Here is a 17,380-nt window from a genome sequence, read left to right on the forward strand (position 1 = left end):
AAAACCCAACTATGTAGTTATATAGCCATCCTAAACATCATGTATTATTTTATAGTATAAAAGATATGATTCTGCAGTCATAGACTCACTCATGCTTTATACTATAAAAGGATGCACTTTGCACTATAAAAAATATATTTTATATCTGAGAACTAATTGTTATCGTTTAACACGCTATTAAAATATATTTTTGAACAGATATTATTAATAATAAACATGGTCTAAACATTCTGAGATGCGTAGCATTTATCGTGTTGTAATTTGGGAACAACCCATCTAGTAATGTGTTCAAGCTTATGTCACAATAACACGTTAACTGATGAATAAGTAAGTAATGTTTATGTTTTGCATTAAACTCTTGAGGAAATCCAGCCTTTACTCAGCGCGTCTTCTTCCAGAAAGTAACAGTAGCAGCGATGAACTCGTCACTGACGCTTTGTTTATGCTCCGCGCGCGCGGGTCACGTGGTTATTTGCATGTGAACGCGAGGGGGCGGGATCTCATTAAAAATAATGAGTTAGACGGGACAGACTGGACATCGTGTTGGTTTCATACGGATTACTTCATCACAGAATATTTGTTTTCGATATGACTTACTTCATTTGAAAGTGGACACTTCAGGCTTTCTATAGAGATAACTCATGTTTCTGTGTTGAGTATTCGCTGAGTTACACTTCATTTTAGTGACGCATTTCTGAAAACAGATCGCGGAGACGGAGAAGACAGAGAGCGCACCCTGTTTGTTTTCTTTATTCTTCAAAAGCACAACGTTTAGTTGTTATTATGAGTGTATACAAATAAAAGAAGACCCCTTACAGATTCGAATGGTGTATTGCTCTTATCTGAACGATCAAAAATGGCAGAGTAATTCAAGCTCATTTCTGCCTTAGAAGGAAAATCTGCCCCAAAACGCGTATTCGCGTTTGTCGGGCTCAGAGGGTTAATTTTTGGAGTCTGATTACATAATCCAGATTACGTGTGATCAATTACCACCCAGCTCCGCCTGTAACACACCTACTGTAAGTATTATTCACACCTGCTGTGAATAATGGCGGTAAAAATAACCACTGCTGTCATGACAATAAAGAGACTGATCACTCGCAGAATTGCTTCCTCCGTTATTGAGTAAACAAGGAGTGATGGTAAACAAGCAGAAAGACGATGACAACGAGTGGCGCAGGGACCTCGACGAACTGGACAGAAGAATGGTGGTGAAGAGATAATCCGCTGGTGAGTAGTGATGTAATCCAGACACAGAACGAGGAACACAGCAACACCAAACGGAACTCCGACTCACGAACAAGACAGCAGCAATGATCAGGAACGCCAACAGGAATCTAGAACCAGAGACAGCACGCGAAGACATCAAACAAACGATCTGGCAATGGAGAGAGAAACTGGTGAGTATTTGAAGGTGCGTGAATGAGCTGCAGCTGGCACTGCAAACGAGGCTCAGCTGAGCGCTGATCAGCTGTGATGGCTCGGTCACGCCCACACACACACATAATAACACGGGACGAGAAGGAAACAATGAATTAGTGAACCGTGACAGTACCCCTCCCCCTAGGAACGCCTCCTGGCATTCCCAGGGTCCCTTACCTGTCGATTGTAATCATCGATAAGAGAGTGATCCAGTATGTCTCTAGCAGGCACCCAACTTCTCTCCTCCGGACCGTAACCCTCCCAGTCCACCAAGTACTGGAATCCGCGTCCCCTCCGTCTAGAGTCCAGAATACGGTTTACCGAAAATGTGGGTTCCCCGTCTATGAGTCGCGGCGGGGGGGGGACTGGCGGATTAATACGAGAATGAAACACGAGTTTAATTTTAGATACGTGAAAGGCGGGATGAATTCTCCTGTACACCGGAGGAAGGTTGAGGCGGAGTGCCACCGGACTAATGATCTTGGTGACAGTGAACGGGCCAATGAATTTGGGAGCAAGTTTATTAGCAACGGAGCGGAGAGGAATGTTCTTGGTTGAAAGCCACACTTTTTGACCCACGACGTAAACGGGAGGCTTAGATCGGTGGCGATCGGCTTTAGCCTTGGTACGAGCCCCCACTTGGAGTAGAGTCTCACGGGCTCTAGTCCAAGTGTGGTGACACCTCTGGACAAAGGCGTGGGTGGAGGGGACCGCGACTTAGGATTCCAGACTGGGAAAAATTGGTGGCTGGTAACCTAAACTACATTCAAACGGAGATAGGCCTGTGGATGACACTGGTAACGCATTGTGGGCATACTCCACCATAGACAGTTGTTGGCTCCAAGAGGAAGGATTCTTGAAGACCAAACATCGCAACACCCTTTCCAAATCTTGGTTGGTTCTCTCGGTTTGGCCATTGCTCTGGGGATGAAACCCTGAGGACAGACAGGTGCAAGGGGAGAGTCCATGATCAAGAAGGAGATAGTCTCAGTATGATTGCCTGACGTGATGAGGGTGACGGGTCCAGTAGTAAAGGAAATGGTGAGTAGTTCATGACCGTTAAGGGCGTGGACCGAAATCTTGTGTGTGAGTGGTTTGATGGGGATTTGAAGTTTATGTGCAAATGTACTGTCCAGGAAATTACCTTCCGCCCCAGAGTCCAGTAGAGCCTGACAGTCGAATGAATGTTTTGTACATCGCAGTCTTACCGGAAGGAGGGTCGATGATGGTGATGAGGTCTTCTCGGCGGAGATTCCACCCGATAGTAGCCTCACAGTTACTATCGGGCTTGGCCTTTTACTGGGCAGTTGTTCAGATAATGTCCCACCCCTCCACAATATAGGCAGAGGCTCTGGGATCTCCGCCTCTCCTTCTCCTCCCGGGAAAGCCGAGCCCGCCCTACCTGCATGGGTTCGTGATCGTAGGTGGGACTGACCACGTCCCCGTCGCTGAACCGCTGACTCACAGCTCCTTGTCAGGACGTAGATCTCCTTCTGGACGCGTTCAACCAGCCCATGCAGGAACATGTCCCACTGCGCCTCCTCGTTCCAGCGACACTCTGCCGCCAGGGTCCGGAACTCGATGGAATAGTCCGATACCGATCTCTCACCCTGACGGAGATCGGCGAGTATTCTGGCCGCCTCTCTCCTGGCGACAGCACGATTGAACACCTGCTTCATTTCATCGGACAGTGCCTGGAACGAGGCGCAGCATGGATCCTGGTTCTCCCACACCGCCGTTCCCCATAGTGCCGCTCTCCCAGTCAATAGTGTCAGCACGAACGCAACCTTGTTCTGTTCGGCACTAAATGTTCTAGGTTGTAGAGCAAAGTGCATGGAACACCGTGTGAGGAAGGCTTTACAGAAATTGGGTTCTCTGGAGTAGGACTTGGGAACGGGCAGCTGAGGCTCCGACTGGAAAAGGGTCTCAGGTGGGATGGAGGGAGCCAGCAGCGTGGGTGGCGCAGTGGGGCCTCGCAGATGTTGAAATTGCTGGGTGAGCTCGGACACCTGTGCCACTAGAGCCTGAATAGCATGACCCGTGTTATTCAGACTCTCTTCCTGGGAATCCATCCTGTTAATACTCTGGGTGATGAATGTCTCCAGGGAATTAGCTGAGGCGCTCGCTGCTTCCATAGATTGGCCAGATCGTTCTGTCATGACAATAATGGAGGAAGCAATTCTGCGAGTGATCAGTCTCTTTATTGAGTAAACAAGGAGTGATGGTAAACAAGCAGAAAGACGATGACAACGAGTGGCGCAGGGACCTCGACGAACTGGACAGAAGAATGGTGGTGAAGAGATAATCCGCTGGGGAGTAGTGATGTAATCCAGACACAGAACGAGGAACACAGCAACACCAAACGGAACTCCAACTCACGAACAAGACAGCAGCAATGATCAGGAATGCCAGCAGGAACCTAGAACCAGAGACAGCACGCGAGGACATCAAACAAACGATCTGGCAATGGAGAGAGAAACTGGTGAGTATTTGAAGGTGCGTGAATGAGCTGCAGCTGGCACTGCAAACGAGGCTCAGCTGAGCTCTGATCAGCTGTGATGGCTCGGTCACGCCCACACACATCTACACACACACATAACAATAACACGGGACGAGAAGGAAACAATGAATTAGTGAACCGTGACAACTGCAAAAACAGGACATATGCATTTTCTGATTCAGTGCAGTTAATGGTGGCAAAAACATGTTTTATAGAGATAAAAAGGATTTTGCGAATTTTGTGAGCTGCTTTTTGCGAATGCTCTGGTGTTTCTCTGACAAAACAGGAGCTGGACATATGCAACTCGCTGACTGACCAGTGTCTTCATCTGACCATACAACAAACATTGATACTTTTCCTTAATGCATTTAGCAATTAAACTTATGTGATGTTTAAGCTGTTCAAAGCTCTGAAAAAAAAGTTCTTCCCTGTTTAAGAGGATCAACCAGATTATTTGTCATGCTATTGTAAGTTTCACCCACTGGCTGAAGGACAGAGAAAAGAGAAATGGCATGTGTAGAATGTACAAAATGACATGCAAATGATATATAACGGATAGATACAAGATTGCAGCTCAGACATTATTGACAAAGAGACGTAATGGTGGGAAACTCAGAAATCTAGATACGAGTTGTGATGTTGCAACGAGCATGTTGATGTGAAACACTGCAAAAACACTGATATGATTAGTACTGATATTATCATAAAATACATCTAAAATGTATATATCGAGATCAGTGAGTGAAAAAATATGTCTGTACCCTGATAGCACACATACATCTCAGAGACGTCTATTTGATGTCTGCATTTACATCTGCATGACGTATTTTTTAGGGTGTTTGCTCATCTGCAATACGTCTATAGGACGTTTCCTTTTAGATGTCAAGTAGCTGTCTATTAGATGTCTTTAAGATGTTTATGATTTAGAATGTATGTAAAACTGACATCTGAAAGACATCTGCCAGACGTTTGTAGACAGCAGATGCTTTCCAGATCAAGAGATCTTTAACAGATATCTTGCAGACGTACGTGTGCTATCTGGGTAGTGAATCATAATGATCATAATTGTGGTTATTGGGGTTTATTATAAAAAATATAATTATTTTGTTTTTAGACTGCTTCGGTGTGATGTTTTTGACTTGATGAATGAATTAAATCATATACATACAATGAAATACATACATTGATACCACATACAATGAAAGCTATTGACAGCAGGCTTATTGCTGTGCAGGTAAAGTAGAGCAGAGAAGGAAGTACAGCTTATCTGTAAGTGTAAGAAATCAGGACAGACACAGAACATCTGTCCGTTTTTAAATTAGTTCAAATGCTTTGTGTCAGGTTGTGTAAAGTTGATTATTGTGGGTGGTTTGTGTGCACATTTCGCTCCAGCAAAGCATGTAATCCATGGGAGTATTACCATATTCAAGAAATTCAAAAAACAAACAAACAAAAAAAGAATAGACAATAATAAATCCATGTTATCCTACAGGAGGATAAAAAAGATCAAAGCACCAGCATCACTTTCAGCAAAAACCAGAAGAGAAGATGTGTTTCCATTACAGATTTGTGCAAAACTTTTGCTATATTTTATAAATGTTGGCAAAAAAACGATTGCAAAATGATGTTGTTTCCATTAAACAATGTTATGTGACTAAAACGTCATATTTTTCCTTTTGCGATAAGTCATGACGAACGTTGTTGCTAGGTTTATGTACTGTATATCGCAGCCACCGCACTAGCTATTATGTTTAAATGAAGGACACGTAGACGTGTATCTTTAGCAAAGCAGCTTGGAGCGCCGCTTCAGAAACATGCCGCAACGTGGCTAGTATCCACTTTTTCCTGAACACAGAAGTCTCACCTGACTGGAACTGTGCTTTACATTTCTAGTCTCTCTGGTGTTTCTGGTCAAATTAATATATTTTCCATTAAACCTATGAAAATGGTTTTAAAAAGCACATGATACCATAGTTTCATTACTTTACAGTAGAGGGCTGCATTGGGTTTGGGCTCCCGCGGGATCCGACGCAAATCTTGCGGGAGCGGGCGGTTTTACCTTTGCTGCGGGCGGTCAGAAAATTTTGCGGGAGACCCGCGGGAATCGGTGGGATTTGGCGTGCAAAAATGGAGTCAACACATGAAGTTGAGAAGAAAATTAAAGCGGCTGTTTACATGACAAAAGCAAAGCAAGGCAAGTCAGACATCTGGAAACATTTTCAATTGTCACGGAAAAAAATGGGAAAGAATTAAACTTTGTTAGTTGCAAATGTGCAAAAGTGTTCGTTTATAACGGACATAAATCTGGCACCTCTGCCCTGAGGCGACATACCTGCACAGTTCTCTCTGGTCAAAGCAAGCTCTCATTCCCCAATACAGCACGACGTCCTGCTCACGTTAAGCAAGAAACTACAGAAAAATGTGTTGCACTTTGCTGTAAAGATATCAGACCGTTTGACTTTGTTGCCGGGAAAGGCTTTGTTGACATTGTTCGCGGGAGCGGGCGGGAGTGCAACTCGCAGGTTGCGGGAGCGGGTGGTCCTGGTCGGAAATTCAGCGTGAGCGGGCGGGTGCGGGTTTAAGAAAACAGTCCCGCGCAGGGCTGTACTTTACAATGTCACAATGACCTTTTTTTTTTTTTTTTTGCAGTAACATGAAGCGACGCAAGGTTAGTTGCATTGAAAACAGATGTGCGCATATATATACAACTCCCAAATGGGGCAAAATTCATGGGATTTTGTCCACAAAATGATAAGAGAACACATTATTTTTACAAATTATTTAATTATTTTACACACCGTATTTGAACTTAAAGGGGTAGTTCAATTAAAAATTCTGTCATTAATTACCCACCCTCATGTTGTTCCAAACTCATAAGACCTCCGTTCATCTTCGGAACACGGAATCTGAGAGCTATCTGATCCTCCATAAACAGCAAGGGTCCTTACAAGATCATGGTCCAGAAACATAGCAAGGAGATCGGTAAAATAATCCATGTGACATCAGGGGTTCAACCGTAACTTTAAGAAGCTATGAGAATTCTTTTTGTGCGCAAAAAAAAAGAAAAGACTTTATTCAAATTCGTCTCCACCCTAGCGCCATTTTGGAGAATATCCACTGAACGCAAACAGCATATGCTCTTCATGTCAGGGTGCTTTCACATCTGTAGTTCGGTTCATTTGGTCCAGATCAAAGGCAAAAAATTATACATTGTAGCTATTTTTTTAGCTGTTTTGGTTCCTTTTCACACCACACTGTTTGCTCTGGTCCGAGCCAGCTGAAACAAACCAAAATGTAGTTACGTGACAACATCCGCTTCACTTATTGGCTAGATGTGTCTTTGAACGCATTCCCTAAATTGCTTTTCGATTGGTCAGAAAGAGCGTGCGGAAAAATTCCAACGGTGCTCCCGGAAGTAAACAAAGACAGGAGTAAAATGCAGCAGACAGCACACTGCTATAATATTACAAATTTCTATGAGGCTCCGCACCTCCTCACAACCCCAAGTTTGTCCGCGACCTGCCATGCTAAACTGCAAACTGTCAACAAACACTTCCTCATCCCATAATGCACAGCGCAGCTGACTACGGCAGCTGGTTTAGTCCAAAAATGCGCAGTTCTTTTTGCAGTTGGGTCTGTTTGAGGTCGGATTGCGTTCTGACCACAAACGAACCGCTCCAGGGTTGTTTGAAAGCGTGCCGAAACCACCTCTTCAAGGAGGACTCGGTACGCTTGTTTGGTCTGCTTTTGGTGCGCACCCGAGTGCGATTGCTGCATTCTCACCTGCCCAAACGAACCGCACGTTTCCGTAGTGTTGTGTTATTTTCGTTGTGTTGTGGCTTGTTTCCGTAGTGTTGTGTTATTTTCGTTGTGTTGTGGCTCGTTTCCGTAGTGTTGTGTTATTTTCGTTGTGTTGTGGCTTGTTTCCGTAGTGTTGTGTTATTTTCGTTGTGTTGTGGCTCGTTTCCGTAGTGTTGTGTTATTTTCGTTGTGCTGTGGCTTGTGTTATTTTCGTTGTGTTGTGGCTTGTTTCCGTTGTGTTGTGTTATTTTCGTAGTGTTTTGGCTTGTTTCTGTAGTGTTGTGTTATTTTCGTTGTGTTTTGGCTTGTTTCTGTAGTGTTGTGTTATTTTCGTTGTGTTGTGGCTTGTTCCCGTAGTGTTGTGTTATTTTCGTTGTGTTGTGGCTTGTTCCCGTAGTGTTGTGTTATTTTCGTTGTGCTGTGGCTTGTTTCCGTAGTGTTGTGTTATTTTCGTTGTGTTGTGGCTTGTTTCCGTAGTGTTGTGTTATTTTCGTTGTGTTGTGGCTCGTTTCCGTAGTGTTGTTATTTTCATTGTGTTGTGGCTTGTTCCCGTAGTGTTGTGTTATTTTCGTTGTGTTGTGGCTTGTTTCCGTAGTGTTGTGTTATTTTCGTTGTGTTGTGGCTCGTTTCCGTAGTGTTGTTATTTTCGTTGTGTTGTGGCTTGTTTCCGTAGTGTTGTGTTATTTTCGTTGTGTTGTGGCTCGTTTCCGTAGTGTTGTGTTATTTTCATTGTGTTTTGGCTTGTTTCCGTAGTGTTGTGTTATTTTCATTGTGTTTTGGCTTGTTTCCGTAGTGTTGTGTTATTTTCATTGTGTTTTGGCTTGTTTCCGTAGTGTTGTGTTATTTTCATTGTGTTTTGGCTTGTTTCCGTAGTGTTGTGTTATTTTCGTTGTGTTGTGGCTCGTTTCCGTAGTGTTGTTATTTTCATTGTGTTTTGGCTTGTTTCCGTAGTGTTGTGTTATTTTCATTGTGTTTTGGCTTGTTTCCGTAGTGTTGTGTTATTTTCGTTGTGTTTTGGCTTGTTTCCGTAGTGTTGTGTTATTTTCGTTGTGTTTTGGCTTGTTTCCGTAGTGTTGTGTTATTTTCGTTGTGTTGTGGCTCGTTTCCGTAGTGTTGTGTTATTTTCGTTGTGTTGTGGCTTGTTTCCGTAGTGTTGTGTTATTTTCGTTGTGTTGTGGCTCGTTTCCGTAGTGTTGTGTTATTTTCGTTGTGCTGTGGCTTGTGTTATTTTCGTTGTGTTGTGGCTTGTTTCCGTTGTGTTGTGTTATTTTCGTTGTGTTTTGGCTTGTTTCCGTAGTGTTGTGTTATTTTCGTTGTGTTTTGGCTTGTTTCCGTAGTGTTGTGTTATTTTCGTTGTGTTTTGGCTTGTTTCCGTAGTGTTGTGTTATTTTCGTTGTGTTGTGGCTCGTTTCCGTAGTGTTGTTATTTTCATTGTGTTTTTGCTTGTTTCCGTAGTGTTGTGTTATTTTCATTGTGTTTTGGCTTGTTTCCGTAGTGTTGTGTTATTTTCATTGTGTTTTGGCTCGTTTCCGTAGTGTTGTGTTATTTTCATTGTGTTTTGGCTCGTTTCCGTAGTGTTGTGTTATTTTCATTGTGTTTTGGCTCGTTTCCGTAGTGTTGTGTTATTTTCGTTGTGTTGTGGCTCGTTTCCGTAGTGTTGTTATTTTCATTGTGTTTTTGCTTGTTTCCGTAGTGTTGTGTTATTTTCATTGTGTTTTGGCTTGTTTCCGTAGTGTTGTGTTATTTTCGTTGTGTTGTGGCTCGTTTCCGTAGTGTTGTTATTTTCATTGTGTTTTTGCTTGTTTCCGTAGTGTTGTGTTATTTTCATTGTGTTTTGGCTCGTTTCCGTAGTGTTGTGTTATTTTCGTTGTGTTTTGGCTTGTTTCCGTAGTGTTGTGTTATTTTCGTTGTGTTGTGGCTCGTTTCCGTAGTGTTGTTATTTTCATTGTGTTTTTGCTTGTTTCCGTAGTGTTGTGTTATTTTCATTGTGTTGTGGCTCGTTTCCGTAGTGTTGTTATTTTCATTGTGTTTTTGCTTGTTTCCGTAGTGTTGTGTTATTTTCATTGTGTTTTGGCTTGTTTCCGTAGTGTTGTGTTATTTTCATTGTGTTTTGGCTTGTTTCCGTAGTGTTGTGTTATTTTCGTTGTGTTGTGGCTTGTTTCCGTAGTGTTGTGTTATTTTCATTGTGTTTTGGCTCGTTTCCGTAGTGTTGTGTTATTTTCGTTGTGTTTTGGCTTGTTTCCGTAGTGTTGTGTTATTTTCGTTGTGTTGTGGCTCGTTTCCGTAGTGTTGTTATTTTCATTGTGTTTTTGCTTGTTTCCGTAGTGTTGTGTTATTTTCATTGTGTTTTGGCTCGTTTCCGTAGTGTTGTGTTATTTTCGTTGTGTTTTGGCTTGTTTCCGTAGTGTTGTGTTATTTTCGTTGTGTTGTGGCTCGTTTCCGTAGTGTTGTTATTTTCATTGTGTTTTTGCTTGTTTCCGTAGTGTTGTGTTATTTTCATTGTGTTTTGGCTTGTTTCCGTAGTGTTGTGTTATTTTCATTGTGTTTTGGCTCGTTTCTGTAGTGTTGTGTTATTTTCGTTGTGTTGTGGCTCGTTTCCGTAGTGTTGTTATTTTCATTGTGTTTTGGCTTGTTTCCGTAGTGTTGTGTTATTTTCATTGTGTTGTGGCTCGTTTCCGTAGTGTTGTTATTTTCATTGTGTTTTGGCTTGTTTCCGTAGTGTTGTGTTATTTTCATTGTGTTGTGGCTTGTTTCCGTAGTGTTGTGTTATTTTCATTGTGTTTTGGCTTGTTTCCGTAGTGTTGTGTTATTTTCATTGTGTTGTGGCTCGTTTCCGTAGTGTTGTTATTTTCATTGTGTTTTGGCTTGTTTCCGTTGTGTTGTGTTATTTTCATTGTGTTTTGGCTTGTTTCCGTAGTGTTGTGTTATTTTCGTTGTGTTTTGGCTTGTTTCTGTAGTGTTGTGTTATTTTCGTTGTGTTTTGGCTTGTTTCTGTAGTGTTGTGTTATTTTCGTTGTGTTGTGGCTTGTTTCCGTAGTGTTGTGTTATTTTCATTGTGTTGTGGCTTGTTTCCGTAGTGTTGTTATTTTCATTGTGTTTTGGCTTGTTTCCGTAGTGTTGTGTTATTTTCGTTGTGTTGTGGCTCGTTTCCGTAGTGTTGTTATTTTCATTGTGTTGTGGCTCGTTTCCGTAGTGTTGTGTTATTTTCGTTGTGTTGTGGCTCGTTTCCGTAGTGTTGTTATTTTCATTGTGTTTTGGCTTGTTTCCGTAGTGTTGTGTTATTTTCGTTGTGTTTTGGCTTGTTTCCGTAGTGTTGTGTTATTTTCATTGTGTTTTGGCTTGTTTCCGTAGTGTTGTGTTATTTTCGTTGTGTTGTGGCTCGTTTCCGTTGTGTTTTAGCTTGTTTCTGTAGTGTTGTGTTATTTTCGTTGTGTTGTTATTTAGTGTCAAATAGAGACATGGCAAATCAGTCACGGGTTGATGAGAAAGATTGAACCACACACAGTTTAATGGTATGCTAGAGGCTTAGGGTTAAATGTTTCAGATCTGTTTCCTGTTCTTAAACTAATACAAAATACAGAATAATCTGCAATATGTAAGGAGTCAAATTAACAATATGATTTTACTGTAAATATTTACATAAATCCAAGTGGATACAGCATATGGCTGCTCATGCAAAACCATAGTAATTTTATATGTAGTAAATATATCTACTAACTTGGAATTTACTGTCTGTATGTTTATTAGTTAGTGATTGTACTTCTTTTATAGTTTGGACTTAGGGATGCTTCGTCTGTGTGCTAAGAAAAAGCAGATGCTCATGTGTGGCAGGCACTGCTTTGAGTAACCATACTCTTGCCTTACTTTTTCATACCGATAACTATTTCAAGTTCAGTATGGTAGTTGTTCCCCCTGTGCTTATCTGCACTGAAACAGAGCAATGCTGGCATAAATAATGAACAATGGTTATCAATAAACATCCAAATTTCTTTAGCCTTTATTTATAAGGTAGTCACAGGTTATCCGAGGGAGAGAGCACCACAGTTTTTAAAGTGTTTTGTGTGTTTGCAGTTTTAGCTTTAAGTTGTTTCCTCTAAGATGATTTCTAATTGTGTCTATAGGGTGTGAAACCGGTTCATCACAAAACCTGTACCAATCCTACAGCAAAGGACGCCACAGACTTAAATCCCATTCAGAAAGTCCCAGAAATATACATGCAGATTCTCGACTGACTGGTACGTTTAATATAGTTTCTTGTGAGGGTTAAATTAATAATTGATGGTTTGTGCAGGTCTATGCAAATAAAATGAGCATTTAGGAAATATTTAGTTCTGTATACAGACAGACGTGTTCATGTGGTTTTGATAGTTGACTTTATAGATTAATCAATGTTACAACTGTTACGTAATGCTAATAAATGTTCTACAAATTACACTTCACAATAACATCCAGCAGTGCCCCATACAGTTTTCTTTTGAATGACAAGCACTCATGAATCATTTACAATAAGACCTGGAATCAAACAAGTCTGTTACTGAAGGCTAAGTATATCTAAAGGCTGTAAAGCTTTCATGCATTTTCCAAACAAAATGCATTGTGTGTATTGAACTGCTTGAAGAGATAACAGTCCATAAAGGGCTGATCCAAACACCAGCCAGCTGCTATGGATTTTTCCTTGCCTCTAGGGTGATTCGAGGTTACAGTTGAGAAGTGTGGCACAAAGTACACTCTTTGTCTACTTTGCCTTTCAATCTCTCTGACATAGCTTAGCATTCATAATTCTTTATTTAATATTTCAGACATAATACATGTGACATACATATTAGATCTCAGACATAGCAGAACACCTCTACAGAATACTATTCTCTTCATCAACAGAAACAAAATAATGCAATGGCTGCTTCACTGCATAATGTATGTAAAATGACTACTGCCACGTACACACTGCAGTTAAATTCGGTTGTCAGTTCACCTTTTACTCCTTAATCGCTATTGAGAAAAATCGCCTTTAAAGCTGTCCAAATGCAGTTCTTAATGCATAGTACTAATCAAAAATTTAATTGTTTATATATTTACATTAGGAAATTTACAAAATATCTTCATGGAACATGATCTTTACTTAATATCCTAATGATTTGTGGCATAAAAAAAAAAATCTATAATTTTGACTCCAACAATGTATTTTTGGCTATTGCTACAAATAATTATTTTCCGAAAACTCCTCAGTATTTCAAAGCACTCTGCATTCGCATTCACAGAACGTAACTGTAGCACACATTTAAAATAACATTATCATGCATTTTCATCCAGCTGTGGCCCCAGGATATGGTCAGATGCAACTGCATATCATCCAGAAGTGTACGCATGTCTACTCTCTACAGAGCATACACTGGTAATAAAGAAACTTTCACCAGTAAAGATTTAGAGTAACATTCCAGCATCTCATTTCAAGTGAATGATGACAGTTTCAATTGTGGGGTGAATTATCCCTTTGAGTATCTGTCTTCCCAGTTCCTGGCCGGATGTCTTCCCTCACACACGAGAACGCTCATAAAACCTGCTAGCTGTCACTCTAAGCTTTTACATTTCCCTCCACAGTGGACACAATTATGGGTCTTGATAACACACTGCTATTATAGCTGCCAACTCTGTGTGACACTTAGTTTTTCCAAATGGAAGAATTGGTGGCAGTTTCATTTTCCAAGTATAAGAATTGTGTCCTGAAAAAGTCCATTTACAGTAGAACCCATTTATAACAGATTGATGTACTTGGGTCACATTAAGTGCACAACCTCCACCAGATTTTAAACCATCAAATTACATGCACTTATGAATTGAAAGTAGTATCATTTGCAACCTTACTACAAAATGGTATGAAGACATAAACAATCTGATTCCATCATTATTATTATTATTACATTTAGTCATTTAGCAGATGCTTTTATCCAAAGTGACTTACAAATGAGGACAATGGAAGCAATCAAAATCAACAAAAGAGCAATGATATGCAAGTGCTATAACAAGTCTCAGTTAGCAAGTTTTTTTTTTTAAATTATATAATAAATAAAAAGAAAACATAGAATAGAAAAATAAGAGCAAGCTAGTGTTAGAGGCCTTTTTTTCTTTTTGTTAATTGTAGAACAAATAAAAAGAAGACAAATAGATCAAAGAAGAAAAGGTAATGTTAGTTTTTTTTTTAAATGAAAACAAGCAGTTAGTAAATGAATAGAGTGCAAGTCTAAAAGGGGCAAGTTTTTTATTTTTTTATTTTTTTAAATAGAATTCAAATCGAGATTGCTAGAGTTAGAGGGTCAAATAAAGATGGAAGAGATGTGTTTTTAGCCGATTCTTGAAGATGGCTAAGGATTTAGTTGGGCAGGTCATTCCACCGGGAGGGAACATTTAATGTAAAAGTCTGTGAAAGTGATTTTGTGCCTCTTTGGGATGGCACAATAAAGTGACGTTCACGACGTTCACAAGCTTCTAGAGGCACATAAGTCTGAAGTAGTTAATTTAGGTAAACGGGTGCAGAGCCAGTGCTGGTTTTGTAGGCAAACATTAATGTGTTGAATTTTATGCGAACAGCTATTAGTAGCCAGTGCAAATTAATAAACAGAGGTGTGACGTGCGTTCTTTTCGGCTTATTGTTATTATTATGTGCAGTGTTGTTGCAAATGTTGAATAAAAATTAACTGAATAAAATTGAATAATAATTAAAAAAATTATAATAATTGCTTTTATTTAATTTTCCCAATGGGTACATATAGTAACGTGGATTTGTTTCCCCCCACACTGCACAACGTCTATAAATGATGCATCGCTGACTAGTGCCACATGATGTAATCCTCCTAGCTCTGTTTGATGTAATCCTTCTGACAAATCCTGCTGTGTCTCATAAAAGGCATGTTCTACATAAGCTGGTCCCAGTTATTCAGAGACGCCGCAGCTGCACCGCAGCACAAGAGCTCAGCAGTGACTTCTCACTTCCAAGCTTTGGAAACCGGTCACGACTGTTGCCAAATACTCTCGATGGAAAGTGGCCAAAGCCAGTTTGAAAAGTCATTAAATGTTGCTAGATGACGCTGTGTGCTAATTAGCATACTCACTGCGTCATTGAAATATTTGTATTCTGTCTAATGTCAGCTTAATTCATATCTGTTTTTCTGTTCTACTCTCTGTGCTCACATACTGTACTTTAATCCAGCTGAATCAGGGAATCAGAACAGGTACGAAACTAATTTATGAAACTAAACAGAGACTGTGTTGGTTCTTGTAGAAAGTCGAGAAAACTAAACAATTGCAATCGCTATTGCTGCATTTGCTTTAACCCTCTGATGGTCTTCGGGTCTTGCAAATGACTTTTGCTCAAATTAAAAAAAAATTTCCCTTTGTCCAAATGGTATGAAACCTTCTACGGCTCTCAACACTTTCTAGATCTACAAAAAAAAATTGGAATGATATCTGTTTTTATGTTAGCGTGACAAAATTTGTGACACTCGTGGTCTTCGGGGTCTCTGGAGACCCCGCAATCAAAATAGACAAAATTCATCAGCAGCTCAGGTATAACTGTGACTTGCATGCAGTTCACAGTTCATTCTGTTACAACATGGCGAAACAGTTCAGTCTTCAGGAGACCCTGGATTATATTTTAGACTCTAGCGATGAAGATGCTGCATCAGAGGACACTTCTGAAACAGAGGAAGCTTCTGAAACAGAAGATAACCCGGACCAAGATCCCATCGGAACGGATGAGGAAACTTCAGATGAAGAGGATGCTCATGAGGAGCCAGACACTTACCTCTCGAGAAATGGAAGCATTTGCTGGACATCACTGCCACCCCCTGCAAAATATTCAAAGACAGCACTGGATATGACCCCAGGAATAACAAGGTATGCATGTTCTCATGCTGAGAACATCAAGTCCACCTTTGAATCATTTTTGACAGAAGAAATTCAAGAGATTGTGCTTGAAATGACAAATGTGGAGGGGAGAGTGGACGGATCTGGATTTGGCAGACATTCAGGCCTTTTTCGGTGTTATCATTCTTGCTGGGGTTCACCGGTCTAATAATGAGAACATGCAAAGTTTATGGCATGCAGATTCTGGAAGGGCAATTTTTGGTGCAGTTATGACTTTGAAAAACTTCCAGAAAATATCAAGGGTCATCAGGTTTGATGACAAGCAAACAAGAATTGCTCGACGTGCTACTGATAAATTAGCAGCAATCCGACTGGTCTGGAACAAATGGGTTGAACGTCTGCCGATGATGTTCAATCCTGGCCCAAATGTCACTGTGGATGAGTGCCTGGTGCCGTTTAGAGGGCGCTGTCCATTCAAGCAATACATACCTAGTAAGCCAGGGAAATACGGCATAAAAATCTGGGCTGCGTGTGATTCTGAAACGAGTTACGCCTGGAAAATGCAAGTCTACACAGGCAAGTCTGTGAGTGGACAGCCGAAATGACGAGACTGTATGAGATGAAACCACCAATTATTGTTCCTCGTTGTTTGATTTTTTTCCCCATTTACTGATTTCTTTTACTAAATTTGATCTTTTTACTGCTTTATTTGCTCACTTGTTATTGCCGTTCAGTTCATGTGTTCATATGTAATATTTCTGTTCATTTTTGTTCTGTTACAGTTACTAACTGAAATGTTGATTAAAATTGTAGAATTATATTAAAAATAGATAATTGAAATAAATGATAAAATCTTAAGACTCCAACATTTCTCTTTGTAACATTTTGTTCAGGTTTGATTCTAATCATAATGTAACATTATTGAAAAACTGGGGTTTTTTCAGTACAAAAAAATACTAAACTTTGACAAAAAATATTTTATTTTTGTTATAATTGTGATTTTATAATATTTAGATATGAATCCAACTTGTGAAAAGATATATTTCAGGTAGTCAAATAGCATATAGTGGAGCTCTATAGTTAAAGTGATTTTTTATTTTTATTTTAAAACTGCATTTTCCAAAAAATGTGTATAAATGTTACATTAAATGATTTAAAATTATCCATGTTATCCCCATGAATGAAAGTTAGAAATCTGGGTCTTTTATAAAGTGAATTTTACATCAAATGCTGTTTTTGTAAAAAGCCTATTTAAATAAATGTTTGTTTATTTATTTATAGAAATTTAAAAGATATCATAAATCCTCCAAAAACTGCACAAATGTTGAGTAAAAACATTAACAAACAGAGTAAAATTACATTTGTAAAAAAAAAAAACTATTATCTTGTTACAAAATTAAATGTTATTGTCTGGGGTCTCTGGAGACCCCCAAAAAAAACAAGTGTGGACAGAAACGAAAACCATCAGAGGGTTAAACTTAACTCACAATTCTAGACAAAAACGATCTAGCTAAATTAAAAACATAATGTATTGTGAAAATTTCAATTAAGTAATCATTCTGACTGCAGGGTGGAAAAAGTAAGTGAACCCTTCAATTTAGTAATTTGTAGATTTTCCTTTGGTAGCAAAACCTCCAACAAATCCAAATCCTAAATGCAAATAGCCCACCTTGTTGGCAGAGGCTATTTACACCAACTCCGCCCACCAACGTGTGATTGGGATAGTCAAGCGTGTGCAGAGTTCAGTTCCAACCCTAATAAAACACACCTGTCTGTAATTATCAACTGCTCCTTCCG

The sequence above is a fragment of the Barbus barbus genome (genome assembly GCF_936440315.1).
Source record: "Barbus barbus genome assembly, chromosome: 4".
Lineage (NCBI taxonomy): Eukaryota > Metazoa > Chordata > Actinopteri > Cypriniformes > Cyprinidae > Barbus > Barbus barbus.